Source organism: Hibiscus syriacus, unplaced genomic scaffold (genome assembly GCF_006381635.1).
Source record: "Hibiscus syriacus cultivar Baekdansim isolate YM2019G1 unplaced genomic scaffold, ASM638163v2 tig00018586_pilon, whole genome shotgun sequence".
NCBI lineage: Eukaryota > Viridiplantae > Streptophyta > Magnoliopsida > Malvales > Malvaceae > Hibiscus > Hibiscus syriacus.
In genome coordinates this window covers 531,867-558,565 of record NW_024062441.1, presented here as the reverse complement: position 1 = coordinate 558,565, position 26,699 = coordinate 531,867, and the positions used below count along the sequence as shown (strand labels likewise).

Below are 26,699 nucleotides of genomic sequence, written 5' to 3'. Positions count from 1 at the left end.
GGATACTGCTGGTAATTTGGAAACAGCTTCTGCAATTACTCTTTTATTTGTAAGTTAGAGTCCTTTCTTGCTCTGGTTTGAAATCATTGCTTCGGAACAGGACATGAAGATTACAATAGACTAAGGCCGTTGAGCTATCGCGGGGTCGAAGTGTTTATCCTTGAATTTTCCCTCATCAGCAAGGCCAGCTATGAAAATGTCGCCAAGAAGGTTTAAAAATTGAATATTTTCTGCATGTAGAACATAATTTTGTGCAGTGTGAGATGTCTCTGTAATGGCCTGTGAATGCTGATGTTGTTTTTCGTTTCAGTGGATTCCTGAATTGAAGCATTATGCACCTGGTGTTCCGACAATTCTGGTCGGAACTAAGCTTGGTATGATTTTTACTCTTTCCATAATGGTATCCTTGTATATGTTGCGGAAGACGGCTATCGGATAGAGTAAAATCGCAACTGATAATTTGAGAAAATAAAAGAGACAAAATTTACGTGGAAAACCCCTAAAAAATTTAGGGTAAAAACCACGGGCAACGGTAGAAGAATTTCACTATGAGAAAATAGGAATTACAACCTCTCTCGATCTACCAAGGAGAAAACAATGATAATTCTCTCTTGATAAAAAGGAGAAAATAACTCTCAAGAAACTCTCTAAATTCTCTCTAGTATTGGAAGAAAGCTAGAATGCTTTGGGATGATTTTGAAGCTAAATGGGATAGGGTATTTATAGCTAAATCTTAAGGACTTAATCTTATAAATACCCTAAAGTTTAATGATTAAAATGTTGTAGTTATCCCTTTCTTTTCAACAAAATGCAACCATCTTTGAATTAAATCAAAGTAGTTGGCTGCCATCTAGAAGATTGGCCGCCCATGATGACTTTTAACAATCTCCCATTTGAAGATTTGATTAGAACAATCATATCTTCACACCATTCTTTCTACCTTGTACCTTCATGTTGCTTACGTTTCTGACAGGCCACAAGAGGATCGACACCAGGTAAATTTATCAGCGTTGATCACCTTCGTCATGAAATCTGCTATGTTGTCTTTGGTATGGATCTTCTGCATATCTACCATCCCTTCTTCCACCTTTTCACGAATCAAATGGTATTGAACTCGTATGTGTTTTGTCCTTGAATGAAATGTTGGATTCCTTGCTAGATGCAAGGCGCTTTGACTGTCACAAAATAGAGAGACAAACTCTTGATTGTGCCCAAGCTCCTCCAATAGCATCTTCAACCAAATTGCTTCTTTACTGGCTTCTGTAGCTGCTACATATTCTGCCTCTGTTGTGGATGTAGCCACAACTGACTGCAATTTTGAAACCCAGCTTACAGCTCCACCAGCAACTTTGAACACATATCCTGTAGTAGATTTGCTTTTATCCAAATCCCCTGCATAGTCAGAATCGACATACCCATTTATAAGTAAGTTTGATCCTCCGTAATATAATGCAACATTTGAGGTCCCTTTGATGTTTCTTAGGATCCTCTTTACAATATTCCAATGCTCTTTTCCTGGATTCACCATGTACCGACTAACCACTCCCACTGCTTGTGCAATGTCTGGTCTTGTGCATATCATAGCGAACATTAAACTTCCCACTGCTGATGCATACAGTACTCGAGACATCTCCATCCTCTATTCTTCACTGCTAGGACTCATACTGGAGGATAATTTGAAGTTAATAGGAAGAGGGGTAGAAATTGGCTTACAATCTTTCATGCTAAATCGTGACAAGATTTTCTTCAAGTTATTCTTTTGTGAAAGCCAAATCTTCCTATTACTTATGTCTCGGTGAATTTGCATCCCTAGAATCTTGTTTGCTGATCCCAAGTCCTTCATTTCAAATTCCCTAGCCAGTTGTGCCTTCAATTCTTCAATATGATCTTTGTTGGGTTCTGCAACCAACATGTCATCCACATAGAACAACAATATAACAAAATCGTTATCACCAGACCTCTTGAAATAAGCACAAGGGTCTGCATTAAGTCTGTTGTATCCAAGACACATAATGAAGGAATCAAATCTCTTATACCAACACCTCGGCGCCTGCTTTAGACTGTACAGAGATTTTTTTAACCTACAAATCAAGTTCTTCTTTTCGTCTTCTTCAAAACCTTCAGGCTGGAGCATATAAATCTCTTCTTCAAGATTTCCATGAAGAAAAGTTGTTTTAACATCTAGTTGTTCCAAATGTAAATTCAATGTAGCACACATTGCCAAGACTACTCGAACTGTTGTTAGTCGAACCACAGGAGAAAAAATTTCATTGAAATCAATACCTTCTTTCTGAGCATATCCTTTGACCACCGGTCTTGCACGATACCTCTCCACTTGATCGTCACCATTTCGCTTGATTTTGAAAACTCATTTGTTACCAATTGGCTTCCTTCCTTGTGGTAGTGGCACAAGGTCCCATGTATTATTTTTATGAAGGGCTTCGATTTCTTCTTGCATCGCCATCATCCACAGTGAAGCATCTGAGCTGTTTATTGCCTCCTGATATGTTGATGGCTCACCGTCCTCTATTAAAAGACAGTATGCAACATTTCCTTCTATAACATAATCTGAGTGCCAATTGGGACGTCTTCTCACACTATCTGATTGACGAGTTGTTGGAGCTTTAGAACTCTCTGGTTCTTGTTCTGCTTCAAAAGAATCTCCTTGTTCAAACTCATTTTCCACATGTATCTATGTAGTCTCTGACTTTTCAACGCTGTCATCGTCTTCTTTTCTTTGTAGCTTATCTTCTACAAAGATAACATCCCTGCTAATGATCACTTTGCGGGAAGTGAGATCCCACAAGCGATACCCCTTTACTCCATCAGCATACCCCAAGAATTTGCATTTCCTAGATTTTGGATCCAACTTTGAAATTTCTTGGGCGTTGTACATCACATACACAATACTTCCAAATACATGGAGGTTTGAATAATCAACTGGTTTACCAGTCCACATCTCCATTGGTGTCTTCAGCTCTATTACAGTTGATGGAGCTCGATTCACCAAATAACAGGCGATATTGACTGCTTCTGCCCAGAATGATTTTTCTAGGCCTGTGTCCCTCAACATTGTTCTTGTTCTTTCTAACAAGGTTCTGTTCATCTGCTCTGCCACTCCATTTTATTGAGGAGTGTTCGCCACTGTGAACTGTCTTTTGATGCATTATTTCTTACAAAAGTCATCAAATTCTTCGCTTGTGTATTCTTCTCCATTATCTGTTCTGAAACACTTGATCTTATTTCCAGAATCAAGTTCCACCCGCGCTTTGAAGTTTTTGAAAGTTGAAAACACGTCTGACTTCTTCTTAATAGGGTGCACCCAACATCTCCTGGAGTAGTCATCAATAAATGAGACAAAGTATTTTGCTCCACCTAGGGATGTTACTGGTGCTTGCCATACGTCAGAGTGAACCAATTCTAGAACACTTTTGCCTCTAGAATTTGATGTGTTGAATTTCAACCGGTGCTGTTTACTTGTTATGCAATGCTCACACAAAGTAAGTGATACCTTTGTTAAGCCTGGAAGTAGCTTTTTCTCAACAAGGACTTTCATTCCTTGTTCTGACATGTGTCCAAGTTTCTTATGCCATAGCATTGTAGAATCTGAACTACATGAGGCAACAGAGGCTTCTGCTTCTAGCAATGTCTCTCCCTTCAGCATGTACAAGTTTGCAACTATCTTTTCACCTTTCAGCACCACAAGGGCTCCATGGAACACCTTCATGATTCCTTTCCGTGTTTCAATCTTGCTAGCATTATTATCCAATAATCCGTAGGATAATAAATTTTTCTTCAGACCTTTCACGTGCCGCACATCTCGAATAACTTTAATTATTCCATCATACGTCTTCAATTTGATGGTTCCCACGCCAATGATTTCTAAGGCATGATCATTGCAACTATACACAGATCCTCATGAGACTGGTTCATAATGATGGTTCTCTTCTTGAGGTCATGTGATATGTTGCTCCCGAATCAATGGGCCATATATCTGCAAATCGTTTTCTTCCTTCCATGGCGGTTGACGCTTTACAACATAGAGCATCTCCATCATCTGAAGTGTTTGCGGTATTGCCTTGTGGATTGGAGTTTTAATTAAGACTCCAACAATCCTTCTTCAAGTGTACTTGTATGTCTTCCTCACTTTAAATTCTTCTTGCTCCTCGACTTCGATCTACCATGTTTATGACTGCTGCTTTGGCCACGTTCTGGTGATCTCCCTCTCATCGTTGTCAACGCTTCTGCTTGTTGCAGATGTACTTGTATGTCTTCCTTGTTCTTGCACTGATTTTCTTCTTGTAGGACAGCAACTGCAACGTCATCGAAGACTAGACTGGTGACATTACTGTTTGTCAAGTTGATGATGAGTTGATCATACGAATCCAGTAGACTTTGAAGTAGAAGTTCAGCACGTTCTTGTTCTCCAATTTTACAGCTTAAGGATGTAAGCTGAGAAAATAAGGTGTTCAGTGTATTTAAGGGCTCCGTCACTGAAGTAGATTCTGGCATACGAAGAGTGTACAATTTCCTTTTAAGGAAAATTTTATTGTGCAATGATGTGGCCTCGTACAATTTGGTGAGATGATCCCATATCTCTTTAGTTGTCTTTTTCTCCTCGATGCTTGACAATACTTCATCTGCTAATGCTAGATGAAAGTTTGCCATAGCAGTCCCGTCCATCTCGTTCCATTTGATGTCATCTGCAAAATCCACCGGCCTTTCATTGATAGCCGCTAGACACCCGTCTTTCCTTAGGATGGCCTTCATCTTCAATTTCCACAATGAGAAATTTCTCCCATTGAACTTTTCAATGTCAAATTTTGTTGTCATAGCTTCTATTATTGATAGCTCCCACTATTTCACTATCATGAATAGTTCTCTAGAACCTCAAAGAATGTGTAATACCTTCTTATTTTCTTATATTGGAGGATCCACCTTTTGGTGGCAACCACAAAGACAATAAGCAGATATTACACACTCAAATCTAGCTCGGATACCAATTGTTGCGGAAGACGGCTATCGGATAGAGCAAAATCGCAACTGATAATTTGAGAAAATAAAAATGAAGATAAAAGAGAGAAAATTTACGTGGAAAACCCCTAAAAAATTTAGGGTAAAAACCACGTGCAACGGTAGAAGAATTTCACTATGAGAAAATAGGAATTACAACCTCTCTCGATCTACCAAGGATAAAACAATGATAATTCTCTCTTGATAAAAAGGAGAAAACAACTCTCAAGAAACTCTCTAAATTCTCTCTAGTATTGGAAGAAAACTAGAATGCTTTGGGATGATTTTGAAGCTAAATGAGATAGGGTATTTATAGCTAAATCTTAAGGACTTAATCTTGTAAATATCCTAAAGTTTAATGATTAAAATGTTGTAATTATCCCTTTTTTTTCAACAAAATGCAACCATTTTTGAATTAAATCAAAGTAATTGGCTGCCATCTAGAAGATTAGCCGCCCATGATGACTTTTAACAATATATGCTTGCAACGGTCGTGTTTATTAATTGCAACAGGTCTGATTCCCTAAGTGATATAAGATTTTCCCAAAATAAATATAGTATCCTGTTACACTAATGTTTTTGAACTATGTCGCTCTTAATTTTTTTTTTTGAAGTATATATGTCCAACACTCCCATCGTAGAGGTAGTTATGGATATTACTTCTAACAATCCTTTAAATACACGAAAGAAAAATCTAATTATTCCCATGTCTAACAGTCACACTTGAGTCTGAGTACGATATTTTTAAGTTCTATTCATGAAATCTGTCATCTTTTCTACTATTTTCTGTTGCAGATCTCCGAGATGATGAGCAATACTTTATAGACCATCCTGCTGCGTCACCGAACTTTACAGTTCAGATACTTGTTTACACATCATCAACGTTATTATTATAATTTAGTAAGAATATGTTCCTGTTGTTTTAAATATTGGTCTTGCATCACTTCGTTATGAAGGGAGTGGAGTCAAAGAAACAAATAGGGGCTCCTGCCTACATCGAGTGTAGTTAAAAAACACAGCAGGTAAAATATACTCTACATATTCTTCATAATTTTAATCATAAATTGTTGAGGCCCTTTACTTCTGATGGAATCTTACTGGTGCAGAATGTGAAGGCAGTCTTTGATGCAGCCATTAAGGTAGTACTCCAGCCTCCAAAGCAAAATAAGAATAAATATGTCGAAACGATTTTTAAAAGGTGGAGAACGAGATTTTGAAAACCGCGTCAAATTTTTAATTATTTTCTTTATGATTGAATTTTAATTAAAAACAATACGATTTTAGAAAACCTCTTGTTTCGAAAAATTTGGGATTTCATTTACGATAAAATAACGGTTCGAGGAGTCGCCACCAATCTTTGATTAGGGTGTGATTGGGCACCCAAAAACATTGTCATTTTAAATAAAAATAAATTTTAATTAAAACAACAAATTAAGGTCTGCATTATCAAAATCTGAGTTCGGGAGTCGATTACGCGTGGGGAAGGATTAACACCTCCACAGCGCCCTGAATCGGTACCTAGTCGATTAATTAATGTCTTTGCAACGAATTTTACAAGTTCAATTTTAATTTAATTTTTGATCCCTTAAAACAACAATGCAAATTTTGTATTGTTCAAAAGCAACAAAATAAATTAAATTAAGATTACCAAGCCATTAGAAAGATAAAGAATATTCAATTATTTAAAAATATCGAGACCAGATCTTTAGTTCGGTTCTAACGACCTTTCCTTGAAAATTTTAAATAACTGAATATTTCCTTTTCTTTCGCTACCAACTTTTAAGGTGACTAAATCGAATTTTTGGTGTCACTGATGAGATACACTTGTAATTTAAAATCGTCAAAACAACTTTCCTGTAAGTTAAGAAAGGTCATTCTGACAATTTTAAATTAAAAGAGTATTACCCTTAATCCGATTATGTGATTAGATCGAGTTATGCACGTGAGGCTATCATACAAATTATGCTAAATGAATGCCATACAAAGAGTAATTAAACAAATATTATGATTAAAATATCATGCAACGTGAAATAAAAAATTATATACATATATTTTAATTAAAAGATATAACCACACATATTAACATATAATGTACATACACGACTTAAATATAATAATAAGAACATGACATGCAAAACTATAAAATTTAAAGATATAGATATATACATATTTTAAAAAGTGAATAAATATGAATGAAATCGAAATTAAACATACGAATCAAAAGAATTAAACAAGGGCTAAAATATAAAGAAATTAAACAATAGTCTCATTTCATAAACATTTTAATTCAAGGCACTCCCAACATAATATGACCAAAATACTACACATGACCAAAATAAAAGTTTTCAAGATTACACATCCAATGTAAAACAATCGCGAAAGTAAACATAACATAAAACTGGACTAAAATGGAACGCGCAGAAAGTTAAGAGACAAAATTAAAATATCAGCAAAGCTCGGTTTAGGGATTATAACATAACGGGTTGAAATCAGGAGGACCCAAACAGCTATTAGTCTACTTTTCTAAAATACGGATACCTCCCCTAAACATCAAAACATCACCGTTTTGGACCACCGCGAAACTACACCGTTTTGGCGTACGAATATATGGGATATTTAGGGTAAATCCTAAACCTAATTTCATTTTCTCCTCAGCTTAGCCAGACGTCCCCCCGTCGTTTTCTCTCAACCCCTCTCAAGCTCCCCTCTATGATCCTAAAAACCTAAGGCCTTCGCGGCCTCCACCCTCTAACAACCCCGACGAGGAGTCACACCGGCGTGAAACCTAAAATCTAACCCCCTAAGAACATAAACCATTCATCTCCTCTTCAAAACCCATACGAGACAAAAGCCTCCACGGCCTCCACCGTATCCCACGGCCACGATGAAAAACCCCTCAACCTCGACGAACCTAGACCTAGACCTTCAAAACAAAACCCCTCCTCTATCAAACCCCGACGAAACCAAACAAACCTTAACTCAACCCTAAAATCAAAGGTCTATCCTGATCTACCCCTTTAGTTACCAAACCAAAGTCTAAAACGGACATGCATGGCCAAAAACGACCGGAAATCAACGATGGGTGAAGGGTTTACCTTCGACTCGACGAGGTACCTGTCCTAGCAACGGCGACGCGAACTTCTCTGGTAAGTAAAGGTATGTCTTTTTTCTCTGGTTGCTTGGGTAACTCTCTGGGTATTTTCCGTGTTTATTTTTTTTGTTGATGGCTCTTTGTGGTTGATTTTTTTTGGGTTCTAATATTTTGAGTTCTGGATGTATCATTTTTTCAGTGATGACTCTTGATTTGTTGATAACCGATAGCCTCCCCCCTTTTCCTCTGGTTTCTTTGTGGTTATTTCTACTTGATTTCCCCTCTCCATTTTCTGTGCCTCTCGTTTTGTTTCTTGTTTGGTGTGTTTGCAGGGCACTGGCGAGAGCAGGTCACGGGCGGCAGCTGTAGGGAGCCGAGCTGTTTTCCGGTTGGGCGTGCATGATCTGGCAGCGTGGTGGTGGCTTCCCGTGGGTCTGCAGTTGGCTTGGGAATCATGGAGAGCTGGTAACCGTTGGATCTTGAAGCCATATCCAACGGCCTTCCTGCTGCGGCGCTGAAGGTTGGTGACAGGGAACCCTAATGATTTAAGGTTTTGATTTAAGGTTGGACTGTAGCACTGGACTGCCCCTTCAGTCCGGGTTTGGGCTGTTGAATTTTGTTTGGGTTGAATGTAATCTGGCCCAGTTTGGGTTAATGTTGTAAAGCCTGCAATAGAAATAAATAAAAGTAACATTAATACTATTAGCAATAATTATTATAATATAATAATAATAATAATTATTATATAATTATTATATAACAATAATAATTAATATAATATTTATAACCCGGACAAAAACGGGTGTCTATAGCTGCCCCTCTTTGCTCCTTCTTATGTTAACAAGAATAGGGCAAAGATAAAAAGACAACGCATTTTTGTCCAATTTCATTTTCGCTTTGAAACTTGATAAGGGATTTGCTCCACTCTTCCTTTAAGGTGAGTGAGACTTGAAAAATCTTCAGCCAACGGGTTCACTCCCTCTTTCTATAGGGAGTATAGAACTCGGACAATCTTCATTAATCGGGTTCGTTCCCTCTTCCTTCAGGGAGTATAAAACTTGAACAATCATCTGCAAACGGGTTTGCTCCCTCTTTCTTCAGGGAGTATAGAACTCGAACAATCATCAATAATCATGTCTGCTCCCTATTTCTTCAGAGAGTATAAGACTCGAACAATCTTCAACACTCGTGTCTGCTCCCTATTTCTTCAGAGAGTATAAGACTCGAACAATCTTCAACAATCGTGTCTGTCCCCTATTTCTTCAGAGAGTATAAGACTCGAACAATCTTCAACAATCGTGTCTACTCCCTATTTCTTCAGAGAGTATAAGACTCGAACAATCTTCAACAATTGTTGGGGAACCTGTAGATATTTTAAATCATCATGCAATGCTATGATCCTATTCATGCCTACGATGTATGCAATTATGCAATTTAATGCACTTTCTTCTTCAAAGGAACACCATCTCTCAATGGATCTTGGTTTTGTCTTGGGCACAGAACATTTGACCGGTTCACCCCAGTTGATAATCTCAACACCATAACTTTCGGCTTGACAGGACTTTGACTTCTTTCTTTCTTGAAACCCGCCAGTACACATGACCAACTTCTTGATAAATGACAATTTCTTCGGGTCATCTATTAATGGATAGGATTGTCTATGAATTCCAAGGTTTTAGCTTCCCACAACCATACAAACTTACATGCTAAAACCAATGTTAGCTTCAGAATACCTGCATTTTCCAAAACCTTTTGCATAATAATACAAAATGATCTCATTTACCCCAAGTTAAGCTATATGTTTTAACCTTTTCAAAATCAGATGCTTGTAAAAGGGGAATTGAAAAGGAAAAATATCACTTTATTCATATAAACGCAGAGAATTTTTAGGCAAATACATGGCAAACTTTTAATTAGAAAAAGAACAAAAGGATAGGCGTTTTCAAATATCAATAACACAAATGCTTTTGAACTGGCACGCCGTTAGAATGACTCGAGTGTAGCTTCTGTCAAAAGGATCTCCAAAATTGTGATTACACATAAGTGTGCGAAGCTCTTTCTGAACCCCCAAATCTCCCATTACTGGATGACATAAACTAGTATTGAATCTCATGTGCATTCAATTTATCCTCTGGTTGTTTTCATCGAGATTCATTAATCTTTGGTCTCAACCCCGATCACCAACTGCCATTGTCGTTACCCATGTCAGGAGCTCTTCCTACTTCCAAAAACAATTCAGATCCTCCACCATGCACGAACTCTGAATTTAAAACTCAAGCCTCCCTTTGTGAGTTTTCGACTCGAGACCTCATTTGGTTTCAAGACTCCCTTTTCGAGTTTTCATCTTGAACCCTCCTTTTTTTTCTTTTTTTTTCTTTTCATTTTTTCATTCATTTTTTTTTATTTTTTTCATTCATTTTTCCTTCTTCTTTTTTTCTTCAAGCAAAATACCTCTTAACTGCATCAGAATTCACTAGATAAGGCAATTCAGACCCATCCATCTCAGTTAAGACTAGAGCTCCCCCAGAGAAGGCTTTCTTGACAACATAGGGTCCTTCCCACTTGGGCATCCATTTCCCTCGGGAATCTTTTTGAATGGGCAATATCCTCCTGAGCACCAGATCTCCTTCGTGGATTTCTCGAGGGTGAACTTTCTTATCATGTGCTCGTATCATCCGCTTCTGGTATATCTGACCGTGACAAATAGCTTTCAATCTCTTTTCTTCAATCAGATTCAATTGGTCATATCTGGCATGTACCCATTCTGCCTCATTTAGCTTCACCTCCTATAAAACCCGGAGTGAGGGAATTTCCACTTCAATAGGGATGACAACTTTCATCCCATAAACTAGAGAAAGCGGAGTTGCCCCAGTTGATGTCCGTACAGAAGTCTGATAGGCGAACAGAGCAAATGACAACTTCTCATGCCAATCTTTATAAGTTTCAGTCATCTTCTTTATAAGCCTCTTAATGTTCTTATTAGCCGCCTCCACTGCCCCATTCATATTTGGGTGATAAACCGTGGAATTATGATGCTTTATTTTGAATTGCTCACATACAAATTTCATCATCTTGTTTTTTAAGTTCAATGCATTGTCAGAGATAATCCTTTTCGGTAAGCCATATCTACAGATAATTTCCTTCTTCAAAAACTTACATACCGTTGACTGGGTAACACTTGCATAAGAAGTTGTTTCTACCCACTTGGTGAAGTAATCTATTGCTACCAGAATGAAGTGATGGCCATTTGACACCTTTGGTAAAATTTGTCCGATAACATCCATGCCCCACATAGAAAACGGCCATGGGGCTGTCATCACATGCAACAGATGAGGAGGGGTGTACATTCTATCTCTATAAATCTGACACTTATGACACTTTCGGGCATAATTGATGTAGTCAGTCTCCATAGTTGACCAATAATACCCAAATCACATAATATGTCTGGCCATTACATGCCCATTAGCATGGGTGTCACATATTCCTTCATGTACTTCTTCAAGAATCATTTTCGCTTCTTTAGTGTCTACACATCTTAATAAGACCTGATCCATGCTTTTCTTATATAAGGTCTCACCATTAAGCACATACCCCGCTGCCATTCTTCTAATGGTCATTTTGTCATTCTCAGTTGCCTGTTCGGGGTAACTTTGATATCTTATATATTGGAAGATATCATAGTACCAAGGTCTTCCATCATCATCTTCTTCAATGTTAAAGCAGTGGGCTGGATACTCTTAAGCCTTCATCTCAATAGGCATCATATTTGAATGCTCGTTCATCTTAAAGGCCGCTGCCAAAATAGCCAAGGCGTCCGCCATTTGATTTTTTTCTCTGGGGAGGTAATTGAAAGTCACTTCTTCAAATTCTTCAATAAGTGCCAGAACTAATTTACGATATTCCACAAGTTTGGGATCTCTCGTTTCTCATTCTCCTCTGATCTGGTAAATTACCAAAGCTGAATCCCCATATACCCTTAGCATTTTTTCTTTGAGTTCAATAGCTACTCTAAGACCCATAACACAAGCCTCATATTCAGCCATATTGTTTGTACAATAAAAATTGAGCCGACTGGTAAAAGGATAATGTTGTTCACTTGGTGAGACCAAGATTGCCCCAATCCCATGCCCCACGACATTTGAAGCACCATCAAAGTTCATCTTCCAGTATTTACCGGTGAGCGCAATTGTTTCTTCCTCCGAGATAGCCATTAAATCCTCATCTGGAAAATCAAAGTTCAACGGTTCATATTCTTCTAAAGCCCTACTTGCAATGAATTCTGCTATGGCGCTCCTTTAACTACCTTCTGGCTTACATACTGGATATCAAATTCTGACAACAGTATTTGCCAACGGGCTAATCTTCCAGACAATACAGGTACACCCATTAGATACTTTAAAGGGTCCAGCTTGGATATGAGCCAGGCAGTATGATACAACATATACTGTCTAAGTCTTCTGGTAGCCCACACTAAAGCGCAACACAGTTTTTCAATTGGTGAGTATCTGGCCTCACACTTAGTGAACTTCTTACTGAGATAATAGATAGCCCTCTCCCTCTTCTCGGTTTGATCATGTTGCCCCAACACACATCCCATTGAATTGTCATAAACGGACAAGTAAAGAATTAAAGGCTTGCCTGGGATAGGTGGCGCTAGGATCAGAGTATTTGAAAGATATCTCTTTACCGTCTCAAAAGCCTCTTGAAAATCCTCACTCCATTCTCCTGAATCATTCTTACGAAGAAGGTGGAATATGGGATCGCATTTTTCGGTTAGTTGCGAGATAAACCGAGCGATGTAATTTAATCTCCCCAAAAATCCTCACACCTCTTTCTGTATTCTTGGGGCTGGCAAATCTTGAATGGCTTTTACTTTATCGGGATCTATTTTAATTCCCTTTCGGCTCACTACGAATCCCAACAGCTTTCCCGATGTTACCCCAAAAGTACACTTATTTGGGTTAAGTTTTAGTTGGCACTTCCTTAGCCTTTGAAATTGCCTCCTCAAATTCTCCATATGTTCTTCCTCCTTCTTGGCCTTGACAATCATATCATCAACATAGACTTCTATTTCTTTATGCATCATGTTATGAAATAACGTCACCATGGCCCTCTGATACGTTACCCCTGCATTCTTCAATCCAAACGGCATGACTTTATAACAGAACGTCCCCATATAATGAAAAACGTAATTTTCTCCATATCTTCCGGGTGCATTTTAATTTGATTATAGCCAGAGAAACCATCCATAAATGAGAATAAGGAATTTCCGGCAGTATTGTCCACCAACGTATCTATATAGGGTAAAGGGAAATTATCCTTTGGACTAGCTCTATTCAAATCTCTATAGTCGACACACATTCATACTTTCCTATCATTCTTTGGTACTGGGACAATATTCGCTACCCACTCGGGATATTTAGCCACTGTGAGAAACCCGGCATCAAGTTGTTTCTTCAGTTCTTCTTTAATTTTGAGCAGCATCTCAGGTCTCATTCTTCTCAGCTTCTGTTGTACAGGCTTGCAATCAGGCTTTATCGGCAGTTTATGGACCACCAATTCCGTATCCAGGCCTGGCATATCTTCGTACGACCAAGCAAATACATCCTCGAATTCTTGAAGTAGTTCTATCAAACTCTGTCTTTCCTCAACAGTCAGGGTAGTATCAACCTTCACTTCTTTTCTATCTTCATCTGTACCCAAATTCAAGATCTCTGTAAGCTCTTCATGAGGCAGAATCTGCTTATCTTATTGTTCCACCATCTTTAGCAATTCTGAAGGTAGTTCACATCCCTCATCATCATCACAACCTTCGACTTCCCCTTGACATATGGGCATCTCAAAATCAATCTCCGGGTCAGAGTCATTAGCATTCGTATCATTGATATCTGAGTTCCTGAAAGGATAACAGAAGAGAAGATATATATACATATATACATATGGGAGAATCTTTTCCCATATAAACGAATAGAAAGAAATAATATATGAATATATTCAACCAAAAATACATGAGAAAAATTTTCCATTTGGGAATTAATAGAACACATCTTTTATTGAAAGCAAGTAAAAACACACAACTTAGCCCTTTACATCAGATCACCTATTGCCCCAGGGTATGAACAATAGGGAAAAGTTCTAGCGTATTACTCTGCAAAAGACTTGTAAACTACAGGCAGTTCTTCCGCAGTCCAGTTGGTTAACACAAATCATGGTGGCACAGGGTAAATGCCCGTAGCTCTCACTTCTTTGAGCTCCTCATCGGTTATGACATTAATGCCCAAGTCCCCCAAGGCATTCTCAACTATCACTTGACTACTTCCCAAAGTCCCTTGAAATATATACCCCCTGACACAAAAGTGCTGCTTAATGGCGGGAATGTCATGGGCTCCTAGCTTAAGTCCTCACCAGTCAATCTTGCTTTTCTTAACTCTTGACTCTTCTTGATGCTTCTCAATTTTTCCTTTAAAGTTGGCTGATACCCTAAACCAAACCTGTCTCTTTTAGTTACAGGGTAGATTGGGGCCCCCAGTCATTACAATCGACGTCCAAGCCCTTTTCCAGTTTTTGCTCCTCTTCTAAGAGTTAGTTTAAGCCCCATTTTGGTACAGTTTAACAATCTAGGCTTCGGGATCTTCCTTCCTTCTACCACAAACGTGGCATTGACATACTCCAACGATCTGAAAGAACATTCAACGGCTTGTTCTTCCACTTCAATGTATGGAGCCATAGTAGAAACTGAAGCGATAATGTCTTCTTTAGCATGAATGCATATAAGCCTCCCATCAATTGCAAATTTTATCCTTTGGTGCAAAGTTGATGGAACCGCACCGGCCTGATGAATCCAGGGCCTTCCCAATAAACAATTGTATGTAGGCATGATGTCCATCACAAGAAACTCTACTTCATATATCGTTGGACCAATAGTCAGAGGGATATCAATCTTACCTAGAACTTCTCTTTTCATTCTATCAAAAGCTCGAACCACACTTTGACAGTTTCTCATCAGGGTACTGTCAACTGGCAGTTTTTTAAGGGTTACCAAAGGCATCACATTTAACGCTGAATCATTATCTATCAGTACTATGGATAAAACATGCCCTTTGCACCTAACTATGATGTGCAGAGCCTTATGATTGCCAATCATCCCAGAAGGGATCTCGTCCTCAGAAAAAGATAAAAAATTATTGGCTTGTATGTTGGCAACTAGTCGGTCCAGCTTTTATGTGGGTATTTATTTCGGAACAAAGATTTGGTTCAAAACTTTTAACTAGGCGTTGCGATGAGCCTCTGAACTCAGAAGAAGTGATAGGATAAAAATACGGGCATGCAGCTTGTGCAGTTGTTCAACAATTCTGTATTCTCTATGCTTCAAAAATTTTAAAAATTCCACCGCTTCATTCTCCGTCACCGGCTCATTGACGACGGGCTCATTTTCTTTTATCTGCACGTCAATACTTTTTCCTTTCTCGACAGTAATCTTCTTCTCAGGCTCTTTGTGATAACATCTACCACTCCTGGTCATGTGTCCCAGTTCATCTACTTCTTCTTGTTGCTTTGTCACCTCTCCTATTTGACAAGTATATCTCCAGGGCACCTGTTTATTATCTTTGTATGGGAACGAAGATGAAGGTGTAATAATCACCTTTGGAGCTATCTTCTCAGCCACTCGATTCTTGGGAGTAATGACGAGGGGACAACTAGCACTGTAGACCCCTTTGGATGACCCTTCAGAAGCGTAAACTTCTACTTCTTCTTCCTTAGCCATTTCTTTGAAGAACTCGATTTCTTTACTATCCATCATCTCTTGCACCAGCCCTAAGAAATCAAGACACTGTTGTATACTATGTCCTATGCAGTTATGGTAGTGGCACATCTCTTCATTGGTGAACTGTTCACATGGTAGATTGGTCTTTAAGAGTCATACTTTGATCATTTGGCACCATACCCAAGACATGGGTGATATCACCTCACTAACATTCTTTATAGTCATCATTCCTTTCTCTTCAGCGATTGCGTTAATCCCGGCTCCTGCATGGTTTGGCAATGGATTCTGGGCTACGTTTGGTTGTTCGCTGTCACCAAAATTGATGACGTTTCTTCTTCTCAGAGCTTGGACGACCTTTTTGAACGCGGGACAATTTTTAATGGAATGTCTGGAAACCCCTGCATGATATTCACATTTAGCACTAGCATCATACCATTTGGGATAAGGGGGTTGTATAGGGTCCACATGATAAGGCGAGACTACATGTCGATCATATAATTCGTGTAATAACTCCTTATAAGTAATAGGAATCAGATCAAATTGAGGCCTCTTTCTCCTCGGATCCCTTGCCCCTTGTCTATTGTCGATTTGGGGTGATGCTACCGTTGCCTGAGGCCGGGATACTGTGATGTTATGGAGTCATACTGCCTACCGTTGCTAACTTCGTTTTCCTTTTTCTTCATCCACGGTCTCTTACTGGGCTCTCCTTCTTCGAGTTTTCCACTTTTAATCGCCATTTCAATCATTTCTCCCGCCGTAACTATATCAACAAAACTTCGAGAATGATTACCAATAAAATGTGAGAAAAATGGAGCCTTCAAGGTATTAACAAAAAATAGGTTTGTTTCCTCCTCTACCAACGGTGGGTGGACTTGCACTGCTACCTCCCTCCACCTCTGAGCATATTGTCTAAAACTTTCATTATGCTTCTTCTCCATTGCTTGCAGCACCATTCTGTAAGGCCTGACGTCCTTCACATGTTTATACTGGTCAAGAAAGGATTTGGCCAGGTCTTTCTATGTCCTGACATCAACTCTCCTTAGTTGATTATACCATCGCAATGCTGAGCCTGTCAAGCTTTCTTGGAAACAGTGGATCAATAGCTGGTCGTCCTCTATGTACCCGGTCATTTTCCTGCAAAATATTGTGATGTGGGCAGAAGGGCATTGGGTAGATTCATATTTCTCGAAGTCAGGAGTTTTGAACTTTGGAGGTAGGACCAGATCGGAAACTAAACTCAATTCCTTAGCATCAAGTCCGTACAAGTTGGTGTATTCTTTCATAGCTTGTACTTCGATTGCTAGCTGCTTATATTGCTCCTGTAACAACTTGCTTTCGTTCTTCTTTGATTCTTCATCAAGGTCTGGGACCTGGTGATATGGGCTTTCTTCGGGATACAAACAAGATCCAGGTTACGGATTAACAGCAATGCCGACGGGATCTATGTGTACTTTAGTAGGGACAGACGTCTCTTGGATATTCGGAGACTGCGCCGGGGTAAACCCCGGAGGGTAAAGTGGTTCTTCACTTGTTTGCTCATGGGCCTTTCCGTGCTTTGGATTTCTCCCTCCCAGCATACTTGCCAACTTAGACAGCATATCCTCTTGAGCCTTAAGCATATCTTCTTGTATTTTCCTTATATCATCTTGCAACTGCAGTTGAGTTATTTCAATTTGAGCAATCTTATCATCCATGGCCCTCCTTGTGTTATAAAGATGCTTGAAATTTCCCAGTATTCTGTAATGTATCCCTTATTGTTAATTTTAATGCTTTGAGGATGAATGTAAATTATGTAAAGTGCGATAAAAAATGCAACACAAAACTTAAATTGCAAATAAAATGTAAATACATGCAGAAAGGCATTGATTCATAAGACGCGATCAGTCTTAGAACAACTTTCATTTAGGACAAAAGCATCATCTTTACAAGAAAAGTCCATTACAGAAAAGGCTTAGCTCTAATGTTCAGCTCTACTATCTGATTGACAAGCCAATCAGCCCTCTTTCCTATATCTGATGCTGGATTTGTGTAGCTCTGGATGACTTTTACTTGGAGGTCCATCTCTCCCAACTGCCTTGTAACGCCGCTTAACTGATTCATGGTTTCTCAGATCACATGATTCACGTTTGTCTTCCAGTCTCTAAAGTGATCGTTTGAGTTTTGCCATTGCAGCCTAGTGCTTTGGATGGTACGTTCGAGACCAACGATTTGTGTCTGGTAGCTTCGTAAGGCAACCTCTAAATCATGAATCTTCTTTTGCAAAGCAACGTTCTCCTCGAGGCCAACACTTTGATCCGTTGGGCAACGCTGACTGCTTTCTGCAAATAAGGAACTTTCAAGCTGCATAACGTAGGCATTGTACTCTTAATTCTTTGCCTTGGCTCAAGCTAACTCTTCCTCATGCCTTGATTCCATTTCATGCATCTCCTGATTGAGTACCTCTATCCGCTCGTTCTTTGCTCCGCACCTTTGTATCTAGAGGAATACTTCATCTTGTTTGCCTTGGAGCACACTCTCCCGATGTTGCCTTTTTAATTTTAGCTCCTCTTTGCTTTGCCTCTTCTCAGTTTCAAGCTCGTCGATTCTTTGCTTTCTAATCTCAAGTTCATGTTGCATGCTACTTGCCTTCATCCTGAGTTCTTCAATATTAGCTCGCAACTCTTCTTCTCGCTTCTTACTCAAGGTGTACCTTTGTCTTAACTCTTTAGCCTCTGTCCTTTCGCTCTTCAGTGCCCTAACCTAGGATCTTCTCTCGGACTCAAGTTCTTGATTTCTTTTCTTCTTCTCTGTCTCTATTTCTCTAACTCAACGCTCTCTTTCGACTCGGACGTCTCTAACTCGACGATCCCTCTCAGCCCTGAGTTCTACCCGCCACTGCTCTGAAGTTCTTCCGAGGCCAACAATTCCCCAAGCTCGACTCATCTTTTGCTAATCGCTCTGTAAACTAGTAAGATTGGCCTCGACTTCGTCTTTTCTCTTACGCATAAGCTCAAATTGTGTATTATAGAAACCCTTATCGATATCCAGCTAAGGGCCTCACACTATGCTTCCTTTCTGGCGATTTCCGCTTCGAATTTGCTCTTTAGTATCTCCAACTTAGACGGTTCGTATCTAAACTGTGCTTCCAAAGGAATTGCTTGATCACGATCTGCTAAAAGAATGATATCATTTTTTCGTCCTACTCTCCATGCCACATAATCTGGTGTCAGCATGACCTCGACTGCTACCAAATCAGTTCTAAAGGTCGACTTCTATGTATCTGATATTGCACGAGCAATTTTCTTGTAGTGATCTCCACAGTACACAAATTCAGATTTCTTCAGATCGGATGTAGCTGGGACGAATTGGCGTGCCCCAAATTACCTTAGTATCATCAGCGGTGTATAGCCTACTCTACCTCATAACCCTAATAGGGTTACCCAATCGAAATCCCCGCATTTGTACAACATATCCACAAAAGCTAACCAGGGGACACGCCACACTATATCATGCTCCTATAGATTTCTGAAGAGTGAAACCCAATCCTTCTTGGTGAGATGCTCTGGCCACTCTTTAGTGAGGAAATCTTTTAAGGGTGAATAGGCCGTAGAAAATCATCGACTATACTCTCGGTCAATCTTCCAGAAGTGACTGCGTATCCAAACAGTAAGCAATTGGACACACCCGGTGAAGCGGCTACTCTCAGCTCTTCTGCAACTGCTAAGTGCTCTGAATGTCTCAGCCAAAACTGCAGGAACATGATTCACCTTCCTTTCTAAACGCTCAAATAAATCGACCACTGCGGCTTCCACATGATAAAGAACTTTCGGGAAAATCATCAAACCATAAATTCCCAAGGCAAACATCTCCATGCTCTTATTGATATCGCTATGCTTGACGATAAGCTCCTTGAGGCATGACCAAGGGAAGCAATCAGACTCCCCTTTCTTTTGGATTCGATCAGCAACCCACTTCTCTCCCATTTCAGTAATCCTTGCGAGCTTGCTCTTGAAGGATTGTGTCCTTGAGGCCTTTGAGTAGATTTGGTCCAAGTGTACCGTCTCGAAATGAAACAAGGAGGTGTATTCTTCTAACGTGGGAGTCATGTTTTCCTTGTTAAAAGTGAAGCAGCTATATGTTGGATTCCAAAACTGGATGAGAGATTTGATTAGGGGTTCATTTACTTTCACGTACAACAGAAGGGCAATGTCACCATACTTTTGCCAGAAAGAGTACTTCACATCAGAATTCCAACTTTCCCAAATTTCGCGTAACTCCTGTAAATCGTTTTGCTTTAGACTAACCAGAGCAACCTCTGGTAGTACCAATATGTAATCCTCGGTCAAACTGTCGCCTTTCTTCCTCTGAGTTTCTTCGGACCACGACCTCACTTCCACGTTACCCACTTCCTTGTTATGAAAGTTGTTGTCCATTTTATGACCGCCTTCTACTTTTATGACCACCTCGTGAACCAACACCTTTCTTCATGAATGATGATGCAATGCAACAATAATAAATAAAACACAAAACACAAACAAGAATAAAATTGTGTTAGTATATAGAATGAATAGTCGAAGAATAAATAAACAATATGGAGATAGAAAATATATACATCCCAAACCTTATTCACATGATATCTACCCAGTCATGCTTTAGTAGATATACCCAACATGATATCTACCCACATGCTTTGTTATTCACAAAAAATCCTAACCGCATGATATCTAATTCACATGCTTGCTCGAAAAATAAACCTAACCACATGATCTCTAGTTCGCATACTTTTTACAAAAATAAATAAATTCGAGGAAAAGGTTAGAATGAGTTTCCCCCTATGTCTGTGTACAGAGATTCAACATAAAACAACATAGTTTTGGTATCACTAAAAAGGGTCCTCGAATTATCCTTTGCCGGTGCCCCCTTGGGCTTGCCAGACCCTCGATTCTCACCCATTATAGGCTTAAAACGGATCAAGTTCAATTCGAGAGGATATATTTCCCTATGTCCATGCGAGGAAACTCAATGTTTCACTCGTAAAGATAAGGCATATACCCTAGAGGTTACTTGCTAAAGCCCATGCGAAGAAAAGTAATTTTTCTCACGTAAGCGTAGCGTTCATCCCTACCTAACGGGATAGAGCACAGTAAGAAGGCTCTAAATATCAAAAGGTTGTAGCGAAAGTAAAGGGAAACCCATAATCCCTTGCCTCAATCCAAGGAAATCAACAAACTAAAGTCAGAAAACTGAAACACGCAAATCACATGTTAGTACAACTATTTATTCGTTAACCAAATCACAAATTAATATACAAACTAGAAATTTAAAATAAACAATGGATCAAAAACCAAATTAGAACGAACTTATAACTTTCGTTTGCAAAGACAATTAATTAACCAGATATTGGCCTGACTCTCTAAAAAACAAGTCCCCACCAGAGTCGCCAAGCTTTCGAAACGATTTTTAAAGGTGGGGAGCGAGATTTTGAAAACCGCGTCATTTTTAATTATTCTCTTACAATTAAAGTTTAATTAAAAACATTGCTATTTTAGAAAACATCTCGTTTAGAAAATTTAGAAATTCCTTAAAGATAAAAACATGTGGTTCGAGGAGTCACCACCAATCTTTGATTAGGGTGTGATTGGGCACCCAAAAACGTTGTCATTTTAAATAAAAATTAATTTTAATTAAAACAACAAATTAAGGTCTGCGTTATCAAAATCTGAGTTTGGGAGTCGATTACGCGTGGGGAAGGATTAGCACCCCCACAGTGCCCTGAATCGGTACCTAGTCGATTAATTAATGTCTTTGCAACGAATTTTACAAGTTCAATTTTAATTTAATTTTTGATCCCTTAAAACAACAATGCAAATTTTATACTGTTCAAAAGCAACAAAATAAATTAAATTAAGATTACCAAGCCATTAGAAAGATAAAGAATATTCGATTATTTAAAAATATCGAGACCAGATCTTTAGTTCAGTTCTAATGACCTTTCCTCGAAAATTTTAAATAACCGAATATTTCCTTTTCTTTCGCTCTCAACTTTTAAGGTGACTAAATCGAATTTTTGGTGTCACTGATGGGATACACTTGTAATTTAAAATCGTCAAAACAACTTTCCTGTAAGTTAAGAAAGGCCATTCTGAGAATTTTAAATTAAAAGGGTATTACCCTTAATCCGATTATGTGATTAGATCAAGTTATGCACGTGAGGCTATCATACAAATTATGCTAAATGAATGTCATACAGAGAGTAATTAAACAAATATTATGATTAAAATATCATGCAACGTGAAATAAAAAATTATATACATATATTTTAATTAAAAGATATAACCACGCATATTAACATATAATGTACATACACGACTTAAATATAATAATAAGAACATGACATGCAAAACTATAATATTTAAAGATATAGATATATACATATTTTAAAAAGTGACTAAATATGAATGAAATCAAAATTAAACATACGAATCAAAAGAATTAAACAAAGGCTAAAATATAAAGAAATTAAACAATAGTCTCCTTTCATAAACATTTCAATTCAAGGCACTCCCAACATAATATGACCAAAATACTACACATGACCAAAATAAAAGTTTTCAAGATTACACATCCAATGTAAAACAATCACGAAAGTAAACATAACATAAAACTAGACTAAAATGGAACGAGCAGAAAGTTAGGAGACAAAATTAAAATATCAGCAAAGCCCAGTTTAGGGATTATAACAGAACGGGTTGAAATCAGAAGGACCCAAACAGCTATTAGTCTACTTTTCTAAACCACGGATACCTCCCCTAAACATTAAAACGTCGCCATTTTCGACCACCGCGAAACTACGCCGTTTCGGCGTACGAATATATGGGATATTTAGGGTAAATCCTAAACCTAATTTCATTTTCTCCTCAGCTTAGCCAGACGTCACACCGGCGTGAAACCTAAAATCTAACCCCCTAAGAACATAGACCCTTCATCTCCTCTTCAAAACCCAGACGAAACAAAAGCCTCCACGGCCTCCACCGTATCCCACGACCACGATGAAGAACCCCTCAACCTCGACGAACCTAGACCTAGACCTTCAAAACGAAACCCCCCCTCTATCGAAACCCCGACGAAACCAAACAAACCTCAACTCACTGGTGTCTCAACCCTAAAATCAAAGATCTATCCCGATCTACCCCTTTAGTTACCAAACGAAAGTCTAAAACAGACATGCATGGCCAAAAACGGCCGGAAATCAATGAAGGGTGAAGGGTTTACCTTCGACTCGACGAGGTACATGTCCTAGCAACGGCGACGCGAACTTCTCTGGTAAGTAAAGGTATGTCTTTTTTCTCTGGTTGCTTGGGTAACTCTCTGGGTATTTTCCGTGTTTGTTTTTTTTGTTGATGGCTCTTGGTGGTTGATTTTTTTTGGGTTCTAATATTTTGAGTTATGGATGTATCATTTTTTCGATGATGACTCTTGATTTGTTGATAACTGATAGCCTCCCCCCTTTTCCTCTTGTTTCTTTGTGGTTATTTCTACTTGATTTCCCCTCTCCATTTTCTGTGCCTCTCGTTCTGTTTCTTGTTTGGTGTGTTTGCAGGGCACTGGCGAGAGCAAGTCACGGGCGGCAGCTGTGGGGAGCCGAGCTGTTATCCGGTTGGGCGTGCGTGATCTGGCAGCGTGGTGGTGGCTTCACGTGGGTCTGCAGTTGGCTTGGGAATCATGGAGAGTTGGGAACCGTTGGATCTTGAAGCCAGATCCAATGGCCTTCCTGCTGCGGCGCTAAAGGCTGGTGACAGGGAACCCTAATGATTTAGGGTTTTGATTTAGGGTTGGACTGTAGCACTGGGCTGCCCCTTCAGTCCGGATTTGGGCTATTGAATTCTGTTTGGGTTGAATGTAATCTGGCCCAGTTTGGGTTAATGTTGTAAAGCCTGCAATAGAAATAAATATAAGTAACATTAATACTATTACCAATAATTATTATAATATAATAATAATAATAATAATAATAATAATAATAATATAATTATTATATAACAATAATAATTAATATAATATTTATAATCCGGACAAAAATGGATGTTTACAAAATCAAATAGTATCAACTCCGACAAAGCAGAATCGAACTGTCAGCTTCTTGCTGTGCATTCCTCTATCACTGTTACCTTTTTGAAGCAGCAGTAGCCATCATGTATAGTCCTGAGTCTCGACTGATTTCCGTGATAGCTTCAGGTGGTTTGTTTTCTGTTTTACTGTCTTCTTGTCATGATATGTCAAATTGGCAAGCATTTCATGTTAACATTCATATGCCTCATTTGTTTATGTTTAAGCTTCCACTCGTAGTATAAACCGGATGCGAGGGATATCCTATTAAGAAATAACCATTTTCTTGCATGATGTTTAATTCTAAGCAATTTGATTAAATGATATTGTTCAATTTGATTAAGCTAATGTGTTAGTTTCAATGTTTCAATATTCTGCTTAATTCCGGTTAGATTTCCTACCGTTAAGTCTTTGTTTAATATAAAAAATTAAAATCAGAGGATGAATTATGAAGTACGAAAATTGTTATGAATGTAATTTTATGCTAAACAATTTTGGATTTATATTTGATATGATAATACATAAAATTTACGTTAAAGCAATGCAAGAAAATTCTAAATTAGATTAATGCTCAAATAAGTGTCCAAATTATACATTTTTTCCCGAATAAATGCCTATAGAATTTTTTGACCATTTAGGTGCCTAATATTACAAACGTTACCACTTTAGGTGTCCGGGGCATCAACAACGTTAATTTCCTCTATTAAGTGACACGTGTCACAATCTGTTAATTTAAATTTTTTTATATAAAATTAAAAAAAATAAAATTATATATTTTTCAAAAATTAAAACACATTTTGAAATAATCCTAAAACTTTGAAAATCTTCATTTCAACCCCTAAACCCCATACCGACCGCCGCCTTTGATGTAGACGAAGGTCCACCCGACCTCCCTCCCCTTGACGATCAAAACCCTTATGAAATCATGACCGATCGAAAATGAATCGACATTTTATACCCCCCACGAACCCTAGGATGACAATCGCGACCCCACACGATTTTGACGGCCAATCGGCGACAACTACGACGTCGTATAACTAGGACGATGGCAGGGACCGTCGGTGGCAATGGTTGTGGCCATAAAGAGTAATGGCAGTGGGTTAGTGTTAGAATTGGCGGTGGGTTAGTGTTAGAATTTTAGGGATTTGAGGTTTTTTTATAATTTAAAAGAAATTAGTTTTTTTATAAATATAATAATATTTTCAATAATTAAAAAAATTAAAATTACCAGATTGTGTCATGTGTCACTTAACAGAAAAAACTAATGGCAGTTACGGTCCAAGCACCTAAAATGATTATGTTTGTAACGTTCTGGATAATCAAAAAAAAAATACCGTAGACATATTCAAGAAAAAGATATAGTTTGGGCGGAATTAAGCCTTCTAAATTTGGGCCTTTTAAGAAAAAGAACTTCTTAATTAGATGGGGGCCCACTATCTAACTAGAGGTCTACTTCGGGAATTAAATGTAATCTGGTCCTACTTAAATTCCAAGATATATTATTTCTGTAAGAAAAATATGTGAAATATAAACCCTTTGTTTACATTACGTAATTAAGAATACGCTTTATCTTATTATAATAACTAATGCAATTTATTATAATAAAATTATACATAATGAGTATAAACACAACATGATCAAACCTAACATAAAAGCAATATTGTTATGTCGATATAACAAAGAATATTATGAATATATCATGAATACACGAAAAATGTTTGAAGTATTTATATGAGCTAATAATTTTCTTTTTAGTTTCAAGAAGAAAAAAACCAATAAATAAGAAGAAATGCTATCAAACAATATATTAAAATTAGAAATATTTTTTTAGTTTTATTTAAATATTATATTAACTTATATTATTTATTATCATTTATTTTTTTTTATAAAAGAGAAATGGTAAATTAAAATTTATTTATTTTATAAAATTAATATAATTAATTATAAATATTATTTTAATTAAAAATACATAAATAATTATATATGAAAAATAGAATAATTGTAAACAAACAATCCGACGGAATTAATGTTGAGCCAATGCAAATTAAGCATTTAAGTTTGATATTCATGCACGAACCCTAGAAACTTCGGTGGTAAAAGAATTGTTGTTATTCCTTAAAAATCCGGGTTTGAGCACAAAAAATGTCAGGAGTACGAGCATTCAATGTCAAAATGTTGAGAGTTATTTTTGAACATATACTACATTGTACTTATCCTAAATTTATTTAAAAAAATTGATAGTTATAGCCGATTGGTATATGTTGTGGTCCCTCGTCTATTTCTTGTTCATCTTAAATGTTTCCTTCATTTTCATTTAACCACATGCGTTCTTACCAATTTTAATAATAAATTTTAGGTTTAATACCAAGAAAACTCAAATTATACTCTTTTCTGTATAATTTTTTTTTAGTTAATCCAAGTCTCCAATGTTACAAATGTTCTCATTTTAAGTGTCTTGACTGTTAAGAATTTCCGTTAAGTGACATGTGACATATTTATATAATTTTAAAAAATTTATTTAAAAAAAATGAAAATATTATTATATTTAAAAACTTAATTTCCTTAAAATTTAAAAAAACCTAAAACCATCTTCAAATCTCTAACCCTAACCCTAATTTATCCCTTGTTAGCCACGACCATCGCCGTTGTCGTTGCTATACTTGCCATCTCTCTTGTCAGTCGTCGACGTCGTCAGATTGCTTCAATTTTGAGGTTTTGGGATCATTGTTCGTTGGGTTTAAATCG

The 26,699-nt window shown here is 37.9% G+C and overlaps 1 long non-coding RNA gene across 1 annotated transcript; it reads left to right on the top strand.

Moving 5' to 3' along the window:
• The first annotated feature begins 135 nt into the window (after window positions 1-135).
• On the top strand, window positions 136-5,874 carry LOC120209278. The gene is made up of 3 exons (XR_005524386.1): window positions 136-210; window positions 311-374; window positions 5,809-5,874. It is a non-coding gene; the product is annotated as an uncharacterized LOC120209278 (long non-coding RNA).
• Window positions 5,875-26,699: the final 20,825 nt, after the last annotated feature.